This window comes from Pelodiscus sinensis, chromosome 19 (genome assembly GCF_052426305.1).
Source record: "Pelodiscus sinensis isolate ZL-2025 chromosome 19, ASM5242630v1, whole genome shotgun sequence".
Lineage (NCBI taxonomy): Eukaryota > Metazoa > Chordata > Testudines > Trionychidae > Pelodiscus > Pelodiscus sinensis.
The window spans coordinates 25,897,706-25,918,357 of record NC_143070.1 but is presented as its reverse complement, the minus strand read 5'-3'; the positions used below and the strand labels follow the sequence as shown (position 1 = coordinate 25,918,357).

Below are 20,652 nucleotides of genomic sequence, written 5' to 3'. Positions count from 1 at the left end.
GGTAGTACCTTAGGGCTTCAACCGCCCATTTGATCGCCAGGGCCTCTCTTTCTATTACGGAGTACTGGCGTTCTCGGGGAAACAGCTTACGGCTGATAAAGACCACCGGATGCTCTTCTCCATCGACCTCCTGGGAGAGTACGGCGCCCAGCCCAGTGGCGGAGGCGTCTGTCTGTAGACAAAAAGGTTTATCGAAGTCTGGGCTAAGCAAAACGGGCTCGCTACACAGGACTTCTTTAAGTTGTTGAAAGGCCGAGTCACACTCTGTGTCCCACCTCACTCTCTGAGGTTTGTCCTTTGTGAGCAGAGAGGTGAGCGGCGCCGCTATGCTAGCAAATTGGGGAACAAATCGGCGGTAATACCCCGCCAGTCCCAGAAATTGTCGGACCTTCCTTTTCGTGGTCGGTGTGGGGTAATTTCGTATGGCCTCTACCTTCCCCACCAGGGGCCGGACTAGCCCACGCCCCAAACGATACCCCAGATAGGTGGTCTCTTGCGCGCCGATTTTACACTTTTTGGGGTTGGCCGTGAGACCCGCGTCGCGGAGCGTCCGTAACACGGCCGCCACTTGGTTTATGTGGTCCTCCCAGTCGCGACCATAGATGACCACGTCATCCAGGTAAGCTGCGGCATATTCCAGATGAGGGGCGAGCAGGCGATCCATCATCCGCTGAAAGGTGGCGGGTGCCCCATGGAGGTCGAATGGCATGCGCACGAAGTGGAAGAGCCCGGACGGGGTGGTGAACGCTGTCTTCTCCTGGGACTCCCGATCCAGCGGGATCTGCCAATAGCCCTTGGTCAAGTCGAGGGATGTTATGAACTTGGCTTTTCCCAGGTGCTCCAGCAGTTCATCCGTCCGGGGCATCGGATAGGCGTCAAACTTCGATATCGCGTTCACCTTTCGAAAGTCGATGCAAAACCTAATGCTTCCATCTGGCTTAGGGACCAACACGACTGGGCTCCTCCACTCACTTCTGGATCGCTCGATCACTCCCAGCTCCAACATGGTGCGAACCTCTTGTTCCACGACATCGCGCATCTGTCGGGGAAGAGGTCGGTTTCCCTCGCGAACAACCTGTCCGGGCGGGGTTCGGATGGTGTGCGTTATCACCGAGGTTCGGCCCGGACGCGAAGTAAAGGTCCTGGTGAACGTTTCGATGAGCACCTGGGCTACCCGCCGTTGGTCCTTAGACAGGGTATCCGCGAGCTGGGGTATCTCCTCCTCCTTGGCGTCAGGGACCCTGGGACCTAACACGGGCTCCGACGGGTAGGGCGCGACCAACATGCCTTCTCGCCCTCGCCAAGGTTTGAGGAGGTTCACGTGGTAGATTTGGTTTTTCCTTCGCCGGTCTGGCTGATGAATTTCATAGGTAACCGGGCCCACTCGTCGGGAGACCTCATACGGCCCCTGCCAGCGGGCCAGCAATTTTGACTCCTCTGAGGGGAGTAACAGCAACACCCGATCCCCGGGTTCAAACACTCTTTCCTGGGCCCCCCGGTTATACGCTCGCTCCTGCGCTTCCTGGGCCGCCTGTATGTTTTCTTGAGCCAAGGCCCCCACCTGCGTGAGTCTCTCCTGAAGCCGGAGTACGTACTGCAGAAGCCCGACCGAGGAGGAGGGGGTCCGTTCCCAGGTCTCTCTGACCAGATCGAGGATGCCCCGAGGTCGTCTGCCGTACAGGAGCTCGAAGGGGGAAAATCGAGTGGAGGCCTGTGGCACCTCCCGCACCGCCATCAAGAGCAAGGGGATGAGCTGGTCCCAGTGCTTCATGTCCGGTGGAGGAAATCTTCTCAGCATCCCCTTCAGGGTGCGGTTGAACCGCTCTACCAGCCCGTCGGTCTGGGGGTGGTAGACGGAGGTCTGAAGTTTGTGAATACCCAGGAGGTCGCAGACCTGACGCAGCAACCGGGAGGTAAAGTTCGTTCCTTGGTCTGTCAGTAGTTCCTGAGGTAGCCCCACCCAGGCAAAAATCCTCACCAACTCGTTCGCGATCGTGCGGGCACGGGTGTTTCGAAGGGGGACGGCCTCAGGGAACCGGGTTGCATAGTCCATGATCGTTAAAATATATCGAAATCCAGCCGCGCTCCGCGGAAACGGCTCCACTATGTCCAAGGCGATCCTTTCGAAGGGGGTCCCTACCACGGGCAAAGGGACGAGGGGAGCCTTCGGCACCCCAGGGGGTGCGGCGAGCTGGCAGGCTGGACATGACTGGCAATAGTCTTTGACCTCTTTGTACACCCCGGGCCAGAAGAAGCGGGCCAAGACTCGGGCCAGGGTCTTCTCATGCCCGAGGTGCCCGGCGGCCGGAAGGTCGTGCGCCAACCTCAGCACGGTTCGTCGATGGACCCGGGGTACCAACAACTGGGCCTCTTCTTCCTGCGTCTGCGGGTTCCGCCCGACCCGGTAGAGCCGGTCGGCTCGTAGCTCAAACCGGGGCCAGTGAGCCGCCCTCTGTGGATCCACCACCGTCCCATCAACACAAGCAAGCTGGACGTAGGCCTCCCGCAGGGTGGGATCCTCCCGCTGGTCACGGGGAAAATCTGCCGAGTCCAGTGCAATCGGCACGTCCTCCGTGTCTGAGCGCCCTGGGTCGGCCGGGTCAGATGCGTCGCGCTTGGTGGGGCCTTCCCGGTCGAGCGACCCCGGCGGTCGGTCTGCCTGGAGTTCCTCCCCTAGGAGTTCCACATGGGGCTCGGTCGGCGCTGGTGAGTCTGTAATGAGAGCTGTAAGACCTGGCCAGTCACGACCCAGCACCATAGGGTATGGTAGGTGCGGCACCACGCCCACTCGCATCATTCGGGTGACTCCCCGCACCCTCAGGGGGAGCCGGACCTGAGGATAGGTCTTCACATCCCCATGGATGCACCGCAGCTGCATCTCCCCCTCGGGCGCCGCGGTGTCAGGCAGTACATCGGGGCGGATAAGCGTCTGGCTGCACCCCGAGTCAAGGAGGGCAAACACCGCGGGGTCCCCCGCGGGTCCCCGCGTGGTCAGGGATGGGGAGCTAGCCGGTGGAGTCGGGGCGGCCCCCATACCGGCCTGGTCCTGCTCTGCCACCTCCTGAAGAGCCTGGCGGTACTGGGCATCCAGCTGCTGTACCAGCCTCTGCTGTTGTTGGAGCTGCGCCGCCAATCGTTGGGCTCGCAGCTTCACTGGCGGCGGTCGCCCCTTAGTCAGTCTTTCGGGCATTGCCTCTCCCTCCATGGCCCTCCCGCCCGAGCTCGCCGAGAGGGGAGGAGGGAACCCCGCAAACTTCTCTCTTTTTGCGCGAGGGTTTTTTTTTTGGATTAGGGTCCACTGAGGCACACGCGGAGCCCTTACGTCAGGGCCGGGATCGCGTAGCTTCAAGTGCCCACATTCTCCACCATCTGTGAGGGGGTCACTCACCACCGTAGCGGGGGTCCGTGGTCTGTCCCCGGAATCAGTCCATTCCGCCCGCACAGGCCTCCGCTCTCGTGGCGTTTCCCCTCTGGACTTTTCTGGTTGCGTTGCTCTCTTCGCCACACTGCCCTCCGGCAGTCCCCAAGTCACTCGCTCTGAGCCCCCCTTCCGGGGGGGTTTGGTGTCTCTCCAGCAGGCCCGTCCGCAGGCCTAGCAGACTGGCCGGTTGGCTGTCCAAGCGTCCTGGCCCAGCCTGACTCTCTAGCCCTGCCCTAGCTCCAGAGAGCGTCCTGCTCCCTCGGCAGCCAGGCTCACACTCCTGCCGCAGGCCTAGCAGGCTGGCCGGTTGGCTGGCTGTCCAAGCGTCCTGGCCCAGCCTGACTCTCTAGCCCTGCCCTAGCTCCAGAGAGCGTCCTGTTCCCTCGGCAGCCAGGCTCACACTGCCTTGGCTGAAGCAGCCCTGCCCTTTTATAGCCCCCAGCTGGGCCTTAATTGGCCAACGCCGCCCAGCTGGGCTGAACTCCCCCGGCCTGCTCTAGGCTGGGGTTTGGCTCTTAAGGGGCCAGTACAGGGCAGCTGCCCTGTTACAGGCACAAAGACCAGCAACGGTCCCTGCACAAAGTGTGACCCAGGGATAAGCGTTAGCCCCGGGAACAAGCACCGCCCTGCAGAGGAGACACCCCTGGAGTGGAGCCAACAAGCCCAGGAGCCACCCAGCTCAGGATCCCCAAGGGCAGTGACACAGACTCCCTGGCACAGGAGAATCCCAACCCTCAGTTCTGCCGGCCAGCGGTTTCTCTCTTCCGCTTCTTGTCAGCTCCCTGCAAAACACCCCACAAGGGTGAGTGGAGATAAACCCAGCTGTGCTGTAGAGCAGCTGTTAGGTGGGGAAAGAGAGGGCCCCCTCGGCCTCCCTAAGCAACTCACACATGTACTAAAACTGCACTTGAAGCTATCAATACGGGTGTCAGGATCAGCTTGCTTTGTCGACAGAACTGAAAGTGTCTAGACGCTCTATGTCGACAGAAGTTTTGTCGACAATATCTGTCGACAAAACTTCCGTCGACAAAACCCTGTAGTCTAGACGTACCCCCACTCTTGACATGCCCTCTTTTTGATAGCTAGAGAAGTGACCTCATTTCCCTGTCTCCCCTGACATTGCAGGTGCACTTGCTCAGCGTTTCTCTGAGGCTGCATCTACACAGCAGCGTTCCTTGGGCATAACGGCCATATTCTGCAATAACAATGGGAGCGTCTACACAGCAATTCCATTCTTCCGACATCTGTAACGCACCATCCAGACCAGTGGTCTGAGGAGCCAGGAGGTCTCCAGGCTGCAGACAGACAAGCCCACAGGCAAAGACAAAGCAAAGTCCCAGCCACTTCCTGCTCAGCCCAGCGGGGTCTCTGTGAGGCCCCCAGACCTTTTGTTTGCTGTTGTCCAGGCTCGGGGCCCAGATTCAGCAGCACTCACAGGCCCCACAGGAGGGGGCTGGTTTGATGCTTCACCCCACGTCCCAGCAATGAGCCCCCAAACTCCCCCTGTGCTCTGAGAGCCCCGTTTGCTGTGTGAATTCTGTGGGGCAGGTTATGTCAGGCCTGGGCACAAGCAGGGTTCAGAACCAACCCACAAGTAAGTCCCCGCTCAAGGGGATTGGGCAGTGTCCTTTGCCAGCAATGTAAGTCCAGCCATATAAGTGTCCCACTCACATGCCCAAACTTTCTCCGTACCCCACTCACAGTTGCTGCCCTTGCTCAGGGCAGATAAGAGCTCACAGGTGGTTTTCAGAGCTCACCTCCCACTCTTGGGGGTGGGTTGGGGATAGGAGGCATCTCACCTACTCCGTTGGCCACTTGCCACTGCTCCTACCAGCCACCCGTCAGCCACTCCCTCCAGCCACCCCATCCATGCTGCTGTGGGTGCCAGTGTCTCACCACAAGGTAAAATCAGACCAGAGACAGACACTGTCAGTAAAAGCTTCTCTTGGAAACGCTCCTCTGGATGCTGGGCCTCCCTCCCCAGCACACCAGAGCCGTGTGCCACTGTCATACGCCTGCTCCATGGACATCTTCCCATTGCAGAGAGCACCCTGAGCCAGACTGTGACTAAGCAGCCCATCTCTGGGCACCCAGGGGCTACGTCTACACTGCAGGCTTTTTACACAAAACTTGAGGAGCATCTATAATGCATGCACATTCTTGCGCAAGTAAATTTATGGCAAAATGTAGGAAAGGAGGGCTTCTTGCGCAAGAGTTATTCCTCTCCCCATGAGGAATAAGCACTTTTGTGCAAGAGCTCTTGTACAAGAAGGGAATATGGATGGGCAACAGGGGTTTCTTGCATGACAGAGCATTCACACTGCCATGGACGTTCTTGTGCAAAAGCACATGGCAGTGTGGACGCGCTGTTGCACCTAACAGTTCTTGTGTAAGAAGCCTGCAGGGCAGATGTAGCCAGGGAGTGTTTGGGTTTGTTACCAGCACTGAGCTTTCTACAACAGCCCAGGGAACATTGTGAAAAGCCAAAACTTTTCCACCCTGGGTATCCCTGGCCAGCCAGAAAGAAAGGGAATTTGGGTTTCTGTATCATCACTCATGTGCCCCAGTGGCCTAATGGACAAGGCATTGGCTTCCGAAGCCAGGGATTGTGGGTTCAAGTCCCATCTGGGATGACATTTGTGATGATTCCTAGTGGAGTCTCTTTGTCTTCCTCTTTACCATGTTAGCTGTGCGGGTCCCCTGGAATTGCCATTTTCCCCCAGACAGGACCCCTCCGGAGCAGACACTGACACTGGTGTTAGGCGCAGACAGGAGGGGAGTGTTTGTTAAAAGCTGAGCTGTGCACAGTGAGGTCAGATGCAGGCGCTGGCTTCTCTGTATGCACCTTGGCACCTGTTACCCATCAGTACCTGCCACCTCTCACTCCCCTGCCAGCACCCAGACAGAAGGCCAGTGCACATGGAGCCAGCGACCGTAGCGAGGGAGGTGGCTGCAGCACAATTCCAGGCTTGGGGCACATTGAACAACTTTTTGAAATATTTTTAAAACAAAAAATATGAAAAACTTTAGGCTCCATCTACACTGCAGGCTTCTTGCCCAAGAACTGTTTTGTGCAAGAGTTCTTGTGCAAGAGCACATCCACACGGCCATGTGTTTTGGCACAACAGGGAGGGAGAGCTGAGTGGTTTGAGTACTAACTTGCTAAACCCAGGATTCTGAATTCAATCCTTGAGGGGACCATTTAGAGATCTGGGGCAAATCTGTCAGGGAGGGTTCCTGTGCTTGCTATGAGGGTAGGGGGCTGGACTATCTGACCTCTCAAAGTCCCTTCCAGCTCTATGAGGTGGTTTATCTCCTCCTAAGGAGCATCTACAGCAGCATAGATGCTCTCTTGTGCAAGAAAGCTCTAATGGCTATTTTAGCCATAGGGGTTTCTGGTGCAAGAAATCCCTCTTGCCTGTGCACACTGCCTTCTTGTGCAAGAGGGCTTATTCGTTATGGGGAGAGGACTAACTCTTGCACAAGAAGCCCTCTTTTCCAATGGTTTACTGTTTTTCTTGCACATGAATGCACATGCAGGGTAGACACTGTGCTAGTTTTTGCACAAGAACTACCATTCTTGTGCAAGAAGCCTGCAGCATAGCCAGGCAGTGTGAAAAACCTCACAACAATAAGCCCCAACCCAGGAGGTCCTACTAAGATTTGAACTCAGATTGCAAGACTCAAAGTCCTGCCCCTTACACCATGGGACCTAGACAGGTGACTGTGTGTAGCCATATGGAATACTGAGCTTTCAGCCTGGCCTCTGGACTCCGGGCTTTCCTCCTGCTGCTTCATCCCTCTGGCTACGACTACACGGCACATTTATTTTGGAATAAGCTGGTCTGGAATAGTGATTCCAAAATAGCTTATTTCGAACTAGCACGTCTACACTGCAGGGAAACCTCAGAATAGTCCAAGGCAGGCTCCCCAATGTGGACGAGCTGTCTCGATTTAGAGCCCCAGGAAGAATAACTTAGAATGGCCCCGGGGAGGGGCTAGTTCAAATTAGCAGCAGTGGCGCAGCTACAGACACATTATTTTGAAATAGCTAATTTGGATTACGTGTTATTCTTCGTAGAATGAGGTTTGCAGAAATCGGAATAAACCGTCTGTTACTTCAGAATTATTTCAAAATAATGGAATTGCTGTGTAGACTCTTGCATTGTTATTGTGGAATAACGGCCATTGTTCCGAAAGAACTTTTGTGTTTGTGGATATAACCTGCGCAGCCCAAGAAATGTGATTGGCAGCTCCTCCCCACAATCTTTCTGTCAATTGCAGTGGAGGGCTCTGAAGACACGGACCCAAGGCAACCACCTTGGTTACCTTCTGCTAAGGCCAGGCCGGAGGGAAAACAATCACTCCTTCGAGCCAGAGTTGAACCAGCGACCTAAGGATCACTTGTCAAACACACCCTACAGTCCTCCACTCTGCCAGCTGAGCTATCGAAATGAGCCTGACTGATGCTGGCTTGTCTAGGTTGTCATTTCTACAAGTCTCGGGGCACGTGCTCCCCCAAGTAGGTGGCATTGCTGATGGGGGGGCAGAGAAGCACAGGGGCTGTCACAGGTACTTCACATGCAGACGGACCCCTTGAGTGAAACCTGAGCTAGATCCATCCATGTCACAGGAAAAGGAAGAAAGTTGGGTTCTTCTCATGTGTATTCTTTGTTCCAGAGTCTCTAGGGCTGCGGTCGGGGCAGGTCCACAAAAAAACAAACCACTTCTCACGTGTCTCCTCACGTGTCTTCAGCAGGGGAGGCGGGAGCAGAAAGTGGGAAGGGTGGGCAGGGGAAGGGTGTGTGTGCAGTGGTGGTGGGGGAGGCACAGAGGGGAAATACAGAAGGCCCTTGTGGGGGCACCCAGGGGAGAGTCTCACAGGTGTCCTTGTCTGGAACTCTCCCTCAGGGCCTCTCAGATGCACAAGCCCCCGGAAGGGCCTGCTGAATGGCAGCCGTGTGCTGCTGCTGAAGGGCCTTTTGCGGAAAAGGGATGCAGATTAGACACAGAGCAATTGCAAATGAAGCGGGGATTTAAATCTCCACCGCTTCATTTGCATGAACATGGCTGCTGCTTTTTTTCCGGCTCGGGGCTTTGCCAGGAAAAAGCGCCAGTCTAGATGGGATCTTTTGGAAAATAAAACCTTGTCCAAAAGATCCCTTATTCCTAGCAATGTGGTCCCCTGAGCAGCCTCTGATGTTCCCTGCTTGAGCCCCAGAACCAGCCCTGAGTGACAGTGGAAGGGGGAAGCAGCTCACACATGCCAAGGGGCTGGCCAGGGGCAGGACGTGAGCCTGCAAAGCAGCAGTGACATCACAAGGGCCTTGTGCAGCACCTCAGCTCATTGGCTGGGAGGCAGTGACCTCACAGAGTGTCCATGGCAACAGCCAGCTGGGACAGGCTGCAGGGCTGGGGCATCTCAGAGACCCCCATGGCCTGGCTGCCTGGAATCTCCTTTGTGAGGTTTCCCCGAGGGCAGCATTTGGGAGTGTCTCTGTGGAGATTTCCCCTGGCTGTAGTGGGAGGGGGTGGGGCAGGGCAGGCAGGGCTGCCACTAAACCTCTGGGAGAGGCAAGAGAGAAGACTACTAACACCCGATGAGGATGGGATTCGAACCCATGCATGCAGAGCACAATAGATTAGCAGTCCATCGTCTTAACCACTCGGGCACCTCATCTGAGCTGCTGGGGCTTGTTTCAAATCACCTGAAGTCAGCACTTCAGGGAACCTTTCTGCCACTTGCTGACTGGCCAAGGACACCCAGGACGGGAAGGTTTTGGCTTTTCACAATGTTCCCTGGGCTGTTGTACAAAGCTCAGTGCTGGTAACAAACCCAAACAGCCCCTGGCTACATCTACCATGCAGGCTTCTTGCGCAAAATCTGTTTTGTGCAAAATGTCTTGCCCAACAATGTGTCCACACTGCCATGTGCTGTTGCACAAGAGAAGTGCTTTTCTGTAAGAGCGCCCATGGCAGTGTGGACGCTCTCCTGCTCAGGAAAGCTCTGATGGCCATTTTAGATACATGGCTTTCTTGAGCAAGAAACCCCTGTTGCCCATCCACACTGCCTCCTTGTTGACGAGTTCTTGCACAAGAGGGCTTATTCCTTGTGGGGAGAGCAATAACTTCTGTGCAAGAAGCCCTGTTGTCTGATGCTGTACTATAAATTTACTTACACAAGAACGTGCCTGCACTGTAGACGCTCTACAAGTTTTTACACAAGAGCAGTTGCTCTTGTGCAAAAAGCCTGCAGTGTAGACGTAGCCCTGCAGTGTAGACACAGCCTGAGAGAGACAAGGAAAGGAAGTGGCCAGAACCTCCCCCCAGCAAGCTGGCCCTCAACAGGATGGGCATGTCTACACAGCACCCTCACCTCGAAGTGAGCTGTGCGGTGTGAGCAGCTTCCCGGGCCCCCAGGGGAAGGTCTGTGGGGAGTTTCCAAGGCAACAACAACTACAAAGTTTCATAATCTACACTCGTGTGACTGTGATTTATTCCTCCACTAACAAGTGTCTCTGAAGGGATTGTGGGTTCAAGTACCACCTGGGGTGACAGTTTCCTCTCATTAACAAATTATTTGCCTTCCTTGGCTCTCTGAGACAGTTGGCAAGGATGATCCATGGTGGCTGTCTCTCTCTATATAAAAACTGTTCAGACCCCTCCCTAGCAAATACAGGTGTATTTCCTAAAAGCCCATGTATTCACAGGCAGAACAAAGGGCCATTTTTTGCACTTGAAGGCCCATGAGTGACAGTGAGAGAGAGGTGCCTGTAGCAGAGCAGGGTCTGTCTGGAGACAAAGCGGTGCCTGAGGATGAGAAGGCCCCTGAGAGGCAGAGACTCCAGAGCAGTGGGGGTGGCTAGGGATCTGGTCTGGCAAACTGACAGAAAATCCCCAGGCCCTGAGCATGGTGCGGGCGAGGCCCATGGGGCAGTTTGCCTGGTGGAGTGTGGGGGGGTGGAGAAGTTGTGAAGCTCTGTGAGTGGATAAGGTCCCTGGCTGAGCTGCGCCACCTGCCGTGTGTGCGACTCAAACTGTCTGACGTCCCCTTTTGTGTGTCTGTTGCGCTTCCAGCTTCTTTCCTCAGGCACGTTCATCCGGCAAAGACCCCCCCCCCAGGGATCTTGTATCTTCCTTTGTGCAGCTCAGCCGCAGACACAGCAGAAGGGTTTTCCTGCAGCCACCGGCCCCAGCCCCTCTCTCCAGAGAACTGCAGCCCCTCGGGCCAGGCAGCTGCTCCCAGCATTCAGGAGGCGCCAGGCCAAGAAAAAACCGTCTGACACGGTGCTGCCAGTGAGGGGCCTCACTGCTAGTCACTGTTCCTGTTCCAGGAGCGGAACGAGTTTTTCCCTGGGCACCAATATTGAGGGCATGTGCACCTGTGTGTGTGTGAGCCCCCATAGCGCCCATTGGCTCCTGCTGGGGGGTGGAGGGTCCCCTGGCTCCATAGCTCCTCCTGGAGACGGGTGGAGGGACCCCGTCCAGTATTTCCTGCTGTGGAAAAGTAGAGGTAGCCTATTCCCTATAGCTCCTGCTGGGGGGGACCCTGGCCCCTTATCTCCTGATGCGGTTTCAGTTTTTCCCTGGCGGATGCTCCAGACATGAGGGATGCCAGCGCACTGCCCCAGCCCGGGCCGGCAGTGCTGGTTTTTACGCATGCAGGGAAATGCCCCAGCTTCTCCCCCTCACAGAGCTGCCTCCTCTCTGGGAGGCAGATGAACTGCAGGTGCGGGACAGCTCCCTGCCAGCAGGGACAGCAGCCAAGGCACCAAATATCGCTGGGTCTGCAGCCAGTGTTGGGAACTGGGCAGGGAACAGGAGGCTTTTGTGTCACACACATCTCAGGTGGGACGGACCCTCACTGACCCCAGATTGTGACTGGTCCTAACATGGAGTTTGTCCAGAAAGCATCAGAACTGGGGCAGGACAGAGGTTCTGTCCACACAGAAAAGTTATTTTGAAACAATGGCCGTTATTCCAAAATAACAATGCAAGAGTCTACACAGCAATTCCGTTATTTTGAAGTAATTCTGAAATAACGGACGGCTAATTCCAACTTCTGTAGACCTCACTGTACGCAGAAAAATGCCTATTCTGAAATAGCTATTTCAAAATGAGGCGCGTGTACATGCTCCAATTCTGCTATTTCAAAATATCCCCTCCCCAGGGCCATTCTAAGTTATTCCTCCTGGGGCTCTAAATCAAGGTAACACGTCTACATTAGGGAAGCCTCCTCAGACTCATTTTGAGGTTTCCCTGCAGTGTAGACGTGCTATTTTCAAATAAACTGTTCCAGAAGAGCTTATTCCAAAATAAATGTGCCGTGTAGACGTAGCCAGAGAGTCCTGAGAGATGAAGCAGCTGGAGGGAAGCCAGGAGTGCAGAGTAGGAATAAGAGCCTCCGGAAAAGGGCGCTTTTTCCGGAGGATCGGGGCCAGTGTAGACGCTCTTTTCCGGCTTTTCTAAAAGCCGGAAAAAAGCGGCGGACATTTTTATTTAAATGCCGCGGGGGATATTTAAATCCCCCGCGCATTTCCCTACTACGATGGCTGAAATTAACATGCCCCTTCCGGAAAAGGGGCCAATGTAGACGAGCCCGCTATGTCTACACCTCACTGTTCTTCTGAAAAAAGCTATGCAAATTGCAAACCCCAATTTGTGTAGCTTGTTCTGCTGCTTTTTTCAGAAGAGGCTTTTCCAACATTTGGCCTGTCTACACTGGGCCAAATGTCAGAAAAAAAAAACCTTTTTTTTTTTGGAACATCTCTTCATAAAATTCAGAAGAGCAGATGTGTTCTCTGGACTAAAGCGTTGTCTCTGAAGTGTAGACAGAGCCCTGATGTAGCGTCTTCAGCGTACACAGAGGGGTGACATATGATACACAATTTGGGCTACAGAAGTTGTCATTTTGAGCTTATTTTGAAAACCCTTTGGTGGCTACACAGCACGAAATATCGAAATAACCTGCTATTCGGAATGTCCCTTCCTCCTCATGGAATGAGGTTTACCGGGACATTGAAATAGGGAGCCCATTGGATTTCACAATAAGGGGGCACTGTTAACACGCAGGATAGATATTACAGGTACCGCCATACCCCAAAATAGCCCTGCAGGGTTGAGGTCACCTTACTGGCCCACCGGGGGGGGGGGGGGGGGGGAGGATGGAGGGGTGACCCTCCTCACATCCCCAGCATTTCCCCCCTGCAGGGATGGACTTTTGGGGGCAGGCCCAGACTCCCCCGCCTGTCACCAACTTTCTGTCACACTGCAGGGTGGAGCAGCCCCCAGGGGTAGGGTTGAGCCATGGGGTGCTGGGTGAGGGGCAGGGGCTGCAGGAGCTGAGAGTTTGCCTGAGACACCACCCCAGGCATTTCTCTAACAGGAGCAGAAGTGGCTTGATGGGGGGGGGGGGGGGGGGGGCGGAGGAGGCAGAATTCTCTCAGGCTTTATGGAGTTTGTTCCCCTGGTGACGGGTGTAGCCAAAACACAGGCCTCCCTGCAGGCATCCCTGCAAGGCCTCCCTGCAAGGGAACCTGCACAGGGAAACCCTATTGGGGGGTTAGCCCAATGCCTGAACCACGCAGCCCTCTCAGCTGCTAGCTTAGCAGTGCCACAGGGCCAGGGAAACTGGTAACTAATCCCAGTGCCCAGGCCTGACGGTACCTGCCACACAGCAAACCTGGCTCCCCGAGCACAGGGGGAACTTGGGGGGCTCATTGCTGGGCCGTGGGGTGAAGCATCAAACCAGCCCCCTCCTGTGGCCTGTGAGTGTTGCTGTCCCTGCTGTACAGATGATGTGTAAAAGGGAAGTCAAATCCCCCGGAGCCATTGATTCCCCTATGAGGGGCACGTACAATATACATACATTGCTAATGCTTAGATATATTTGCTATTTGTATAGGAGTAAGACATGACAAAGGTCAAGGCCTGTCACAAGTAATAACTTATAATAAGGAGACGAGGGGAGGTGAAACCAGTCTTCTGTTAAGTAGAGATATGGATAGATTCCACATCCTTTAAACTTGTGACCGGCTCAAGCAGGAAAGGGAAAAGGGAAGTATGGCTCGCCCATTGTTCAGCAAAAGTGAATGAATGTAACACAGCTGTAACCGCAAAGTCAGCAAGTAGGCACTGTATTTAACCTCATTTGGAAAATTAACCTGACCTATAGGAATGCTAAACATCAAAAATGAAGTAACCTATCATGTTAAGGCACCTAAACCAGGAAGGATGTTAACCCTGCCTATGAGATGTTGGTCGTCGGCTCTGCTTTGAACATTGAGTTCCTTAGCCGTACCTTGGTTGCAACCAATAAACTTGAGTTGGACCCAGCCTGAAAGTGTGACTCTCTTCTTGGGGTAAATCAGACTAGCCTCCAAGGGGACGAAACTAGCAATTTATGCAACACAGACAGGGCCATGTGGCCAGGGAGAGATTCACTGAATGGGCCAAGGTCACACAGTGAGTTAGAGCCAAGATCTGCCCCCAGCTCCCTGCCCCACCCACCGAGGTGCTGACTCCCTGGCTGCCAGGGGCTGTTTGCATTGGCCTCTTCTCTCGGTAGCCAGGGCTCAGCCAGGACTGAGACTGGCACATTCCAGCCAGGGGCTGCCCAGAAGCAACAGCCCGGCATCTCCAGGGGTGTGTCCAGGGCTGGGCCGGGCTGCAGTGAGATCAGCGGCCAGGCCTCCGCCAGCCCGGAGTGACTGGGATGCAGGGAGATGGCCCTGCACCGACCAGGGACCAGAGTGACCAGGTGCCCCGATTGGACCCAGGGCCCGCAGTGCGCAGGGAGAGGGGGTGGGGATTCTGGGGGTGCTCCAGGGGCAGGGAGTGGGGGTGGCAGTGGGATTCCCCTGGGTGGGGGCCAAGGAGAAGGGGCTGGGGCTGGACAGGAAGCAGGGGCCAGGCGTGGTGGTCACAGGGCCAAGAGCATGGCAGGATGGGTAGCAGGCTGGGGTCCCAAAGGGGCAGTCAGGGACCTTGGCATAGAGGGGTTCAGTAGGACTTGGGGATCCTAGGGGGCAGTGCGGGTGTGTGTTCAGGGGGGTTGGATAGAGGGTGGGGCCCCAGGGAGAAAGGGGGAGGGACCAGGCCACCCCTGGCTCTTTGGGGAGGGGCACAGCCTCCCCACCCTGCCTCCCCTGCCCAGCTCTCTGTACAGGGGAGGAGCAAAAGGTGGGGTGGAGAGGGAGGCAGTGAGAGGGATGGGACAGGATGTAGAATGGGGAGGGATGCAGTGAGGGGGTGGGGAAGGAGGTGAGTTGGGGAGGGGTACAGTAGGTAGGATGGGGCAGCAGGTGGGAATGGGAGGGACGCAGTGAGGGGGTGGGTGCTGCAAGGGAGGTGGGTGCAGTGGGGGTGGGAAGGGGATGAGCCTTCTGAACACTCACGTTTGCTATTTCAGGGCTTGGCAAAGTTTTAGCTCCAAGGGCCACGCTGGGACCAGAAATTGTGTGGGGGGGGGAGGGGTAGGGAAGGCTGGGAGAGGCTCTGCCTCCTCTCCCCAAGCCACAGATTGCCTGCTCCATCCCCCATCCCTCCCCCTGCACTCCAGGCCCCCCATCCACATCCAATCTGCTCCCCACACCTGAGCAGCTCCCCTGCCCTGGGCCCCATGACAGCACCATGCAGAGCAGCAGGGTTGGCTGTGGGGCAGCCACGCCTGCTAGGCTCTAGGGGAACTGGGTGTGGGGAGGGGGCGGAAGGGAAGGGGCCAGGGTGCCTCCCTAGTCAGCCCTGATCCCCGCACTGCCCAGAAGTGGTTCCTGTCCTGCCCCCTGTCATGCTAAGAGCTGAACATGCCAGCTCAGGGGCTTCACCCTGCCTCAGTTCCCCCACTGGGCAGAGACAGGAGGGGACAAGGACCCCACAACCCAGGGGCTAACCTCGGGGTTGAAAGCTCTCGGGTGGGCCCCACCCCTCCTCTGCCCACTCTGGGTGCATGAGGCCCCAGCCTGGCTCCTTGGCCCAGGGGGCAGTGAGGGGCCTGGGCTGCCTGGCCCCAGGAGGGGGGTTCCTAGGCTGAGCTCAGCACCTGCCTGTAGCGGGGAATTAGGCACCAAGCTCCATGAGAGCCAGGGCTTAGGCTACACGCTCTGTGGGGGGCTCCCATTGGCTCCGGCGGCTCCCTGCTCGCACGCTGGCATGTATGGGGCCCATTCTGAGGGGGCGTCTCTCCCCTTTCCCTGCCCAGGGAGCCCACGGGCCCAGCTCAGGCTGGGTGGGTCCTGGCCCGTCCTATGACTGGGCAGGCGCTGGTCAGTGAGGTGCCTGGCGATCGGTCTCAGCCCCTCAGGGCCAGTGAATGTGGCCCCCAGGCCTTTCCTCCAGGCACGGGGGTTTATTTCCCTTCTGCAGCCTCTGGGGAGCTCGGCACCGGCATGACTCTGGCCCAGACACAGCGAGGGGAAGGCGGGCGGGGACGTGACTGAAATAGGAGCAGCGGGCAGGGGGCTCAGGTGTGGGGCCTGCACAGACACTTTGTGCTGGGGGGGTGTCAGTGGGCGTAGCCCTGGCAAGGGGGCGGGTCAGTGTGAGGAACAAGGGGAGATTTTCTGCCCAAGAGCCTCTGTTGCGAAGGGATTCCTCAGCCTTTCCAGCGCTGTGACACGGCTCCCCGTGATGGTCAGTGTGCGGTGTGTGTCACACGGCCACTCACCACAGACATGCAGGGCCTGTGTGACACTGCCCAGCCCAGTGCCAGCTTCTGTCCAGGCCCCAGACCTCCCCGAGCACTGGCACAAGCCGGGTCGGCAGCCAGCTGACTCCCTGGGGTGTCCATGTGGTTAAAACAGGCATTGGACTGGCAGAGACAGGGCAGGGGCTGGACTCTGGGAAATGCTGGGGGGGTGCTGCTGGTGCTGACCCCCCAGGGACTGGTTGTGCCTGTGGCACTGGGTGATGGTTCAGTGTTGCTCAAGGGCTGGATGAGGGTTTGTTGTGACACCGGAAGCAGCCCAAGGCCGGGAGAGGGGCAGAGGAAAGTCTGAGACCCTGGTGTGTCGGGGGGGGGGGGGGGAAGGGGGGCATCTCTTGCCTGGCACAGGAAGCTCCAGACACCAGACAAGCCACCATGGAGCATTGTGGGAAAAAGACTCTGTTGGCTGCTCCCCTCCTCCTTGTGCCCTTGAAGAGGAGCAGGGCCCCAAACATTCCTCTGGGGGAGGGAAGGACAAGCCAGGGTAGGAAGAACTTTCTCTCTACTGGGCTTAGATGCTGGGGGTGGGGCAGGGAGGGAGGGGGATGGTGGTAGGGGGAGGGTTAGGCACAAACTGAGGGATCTGCAGTGGCCCCAGGCAGCCTGGTGCTACAGGACACACCGAGCTGGCTCACCAGAGGTGCCTCTATTCCCTGGGCCAGGCAGGAGCGCACTGTGTGTGTGGGTGTGTGTCCAACTGCTGCGTTCACCCTGTGAGTAACTCTCATTCTCTTCTCTTGGCCAGTAAATCGCTGGTGACGGTGCCATAGGACTGGCTGCAGGCGCTGGGTTTGCTTTCAGCCCGGAGGTGCCAGTGACTTGGGGCAAACACTCCTTTGGGATGGGCAGAAACCAGAGTGTTGTGAGGCTTGGGGAGGGAGCAGGCTGTCTGTCACTCAGGCTGTCCTGCTGGATTGGGGGAGGAGGGTTCCCTTGAATTTGTTTCCATCTATTTGTAGAATAAATGCTGTTGTGTGCACCAAAGCAGGTGAAGATGTGCACCACCCATGGAAACCCAGGCTGCCGGGGCTCTGCTAATCACCTGGGCAGCACCTGAATCTCTCCTGAGTGGCTGCCCAAGCGCTCAGCTTACAGGGAACACCAGTGGGGGACCCATGAGCAGTCCCAGCCAATGTCCCCACTCCCATCCAGGACAGGTGGAGAGTCTGAGGGTCCCCACCACTGCCCTTGTGGTTCTTACCCCATTCACATCACAGTAAGAGCTATCTGGGCAGTGGGGGAGGGGGGGATCCATGGACCCTCCATCTGCCCTGGGCAGGGGCTGCTAGGGCCAATCCATCAGCCAGGGGCAGCTTTTGAGCCACCTCCCCCCCCAGGTGGATGGGCCTGTGATGGCCCCAGCTGCATTGCCACCTCAGGGCTTCTCTTTCCTGGGCAGGGCTCCAGCTTCTGGCCAGGGTGGGGGACAGAGCCCAGGGGGAAAGGGGAGGGGCAGGGGAACTGGGGAGAAAGAGGCCAGGCCAGACCTATCCACATTCAACAGTGGGAGGGGTCCTTGGCCTCCTGTTCTGGTGCCCCCCCCCCGAGGGGGATGGGCAAAGGCAGAGGTTGCTCATTGTGACAGGCGTATCCTGTATCCATGGCAATATTGCACCCCTGCTCTAGGGGCTGGTGACAGGCCAGGTGGGGCAGGGAGGGGCAGCAGCACATGGAGCTGGGAATGTCCCAGCCCTATAGCAAAGTCTGGAGAGAGGCAGGAGGGGAAACTGACAGACGCACCCTCGCATCCCAGCCTGTACCCCATGGCCAGTCAGAGTGGAGAGGGACCCCACGGGGGTGGGAATGTCCCAGCTCCCAGCACAGTGTCAGGGGGTTGTAGGGTGGGGGACCAGCAGAAGCAGCAAGGAGGGGGAGCAGGTGTGATACCAGCCTCCAGCAGCAACCATGGAAGTAGGGACTCCTGGCGGGGGGGGGAAGTAAGGGCGGGGAGGGAGCGGTTCAATCCACAAGAACCCAAAGGAGCTGGAGCCATCGCCCTGGCAGCTCCATGGCACGCGGAGAGGGGGAGGGGAAGCAGCCCGTGCAGCCAGGGACACGCGTGGGGAAAAGAGCCCCTAGCTGGCAGGGCGCTAGGACCCAGGGGGCGTCGGGCGGAGCAGCCCCGCTCCTGCAGCCTGGCCACAGGCGGAGACTTGCAGGCGCCCTCGCTCCTCGCAGACCCCGCACCCCCCCCCCCGGAGAAGGGGAGCTGGCGGGGTGCCTGTGAAGGGGGCGGGGCTGTGGGTGCCAGGGGGCAGGGAGGGTCTGTGGCCTTTGGGGCGCTGGAGATTGGGGTGGGGGGGGGGCAGAGATGGGACGGGGGGGGGGGGCAGACTGAGCAGCCGAGCCCGGAGCGTGTCTGCAGGGATGGAGCCGGGGGAACTGCGTGTGAAATGGACCCAGCCCCGCCCGCTGGGTGCGGCCCCTGCAAACACCCCCCACGCGAGGTCCGGTCCAGCAGCTGCCGGTGAGATCGGCCCCCCAACTCTCTAGCCCCGCCCCCATCTCGGCTCCGTAACAATGGGGGGGGGGTCCTCACTGCCGGGCTGGGGAGGCAGCTCCACGTGCCGCGGGCCGGGACCGGCGCGCGCGCTGCTGTTCGCCTCCAGCGCGACTACTTGCGGCGTCTCCCCCGCCCACCCACGCGTGACGGTGCGGACACGTGACCAGCCCCCACCTCTTTGCCGGTCCGGTCCGAGGGGCGGGGCTGGGGCTGCAGGGTCTCGCGTGGGCCCCACGTGGCTGCGGGGAGGAGGCTGTTGCGGGTTCGCGCCTCCCCCTCGGCGCTTGTGCGTTTCGGGGAGGACGGTGACACAGCGGGGACCCCGCACCCGTGGGGCTGCTCCTGTCCCCTCTGGCGCCCGCCCCCTGGCACCTCCCGTGGAAACACCCGCGCCTCGGGCTGCTCCTGTGCGTGTCAGCGGGGTGGGGGCAGTGGGGAAGCAAGCCTCCCCCATCAATCCCGCATCAGCAGGTGACTGGGGGGGGGCGGTAGAGTCTGTTGCCTGTTGCACCCGGACAGACTCCCCGAGCTGAGGGACGAGCAGCCCACGGGGGCCTCCTAATGATCGTCTGCAGCCCCAGCCCTTTGCATGGGCCCCCTGGCGCCCCTTCGGGTCCACTCCAGGGACAACATGGGAGCTGTGGCCTGGAGACAGAATGTGACCAACAGGGCGAGGCCTGCGGAAGAGCCCCCTCCCTCCAGAGCTTGTCCTTCTCTCAACAGAACCTAATAAAAGGTCTTGCCTTAAAAAAGCGGGTTGAGCAGCCCTGCATCTGCCTCCATTCGCTGAGCAATAGAAATGTAACCTCCCTAGAAAGGGTGAAAGCCCCTTTGACATGTCTCCAATGGCCCCTCTCCCCTGCCAGGCTGCAACACCCATGTCTGTCCCCAGCTCAGCCCCCGGCCTGCAGAGCCAGGGACAGGACGCAGGGAAACGTTTTAGCTGCAGCCTCCTGCAAACCCGCCGTGGCCCAGCTTGGCTCTAGGGCCCGGAGAATCCCTGATCGGTGTCCGTGTTTGCTTAAAGCTGCCTGGCTCACGCTGTAAAGCAGGAGCAGAGAACCTACAGCCCAGGACTTGCCTGGATGTGGCCCCTGAAGCTCCAGGAACCCCCCGATATTGGGGAGCCTGCACTGGCTTTCTAGCCACCCCTCCCCACCTCCCTCCCTCCTGCCACTCCAGCTGGTGCGTGGGCCACATCAGTGAGGTGTTTTTCTTGCTTCTCACTCAGTGCGTGTGCGTGGCCCCGACCCAAAAAAGCCCCCTCCCCCCAGTTTGTTTGTGGAAGGAAGATGATGCATGAAATTGCAGGGGAGAGAGACAAAGTCTGTGAGGGGCCAAACTGCCCGTGTGGGTGGGGAGATCCCACAACTGGCTGCAGGGCCAAGCTGATCAGTGTGAGCTCTGGGGAGGGAAGGACGAGCCAGGGCGGAAAGACACTTAGACAGGGGGGGTGGGGCAGGGAGGGGGATGGCGGTGCGGGGAGGGTTGGGCACAAACTGAGGAATGTGCAGTTCCCAGGCGCAGGCTGGTGCTACAGGACACAGCGAGGCGCCTCCATTCCCTTGGGCCAGGCAGGAGCGCGCCGGGTGCGTGTGTCTGGCTGCTGCGTTCGCCCTGTGAGTAACTCCCCTTCCCTTCCCTGGGCCAGTAACTCGCTGGTGCCGGTGCCATAGGACTGGCTGCAGGCGCTGGGTTTGCTTTCAGCCAGGAGGTGCCAGTGACTTGGGGCCAACGCTCCCTTGGGACGGGCAGAAACCAGAGTGTCGGGCGCTGGGGGAGGGAGCCGGTGTCTGTCCTGACAGGGTTTGGGGCAGGGGAGCTGGAGCCGGGAGGGGGGGGGGGGGATGCAGCGCGAGGAGCCGGGGACGCCGGGCGGAGCAACCAGGGACTTGCCGGGAAGAGGGGCGGGGCGGGGGGGCTGAAGGGGCGGGGCTGTGGGTGCCGGCGGGCGGGGCTGTGGAGCGGGCGGGAAGGGGCTGAAGGGGCGGGGCTGTGGGTGCCGGGGGGCGGGGCTGTGGAGCG

General features: G+C 58.3%; 1 non-coding gene across 1 annotated transcript; it reads left to right on the top strand.

Annotated features, from left to right (window-relative positions):
• The first annotated feature begins 5,981 nt into the window (after positions 1–5,981).
• TRNAR-CCG (transfer RNA arginine (anticodon CCG)) lies at positions 5,982–6,054 on the top strand. Its single transcript has one exon. It is a non-coding gene; the product is annotated as a tRNA-Arg (tRNA).
• The last annotated feature ends 14,598 nt before the right edge of the window (positions 6,055–20,652 follow it).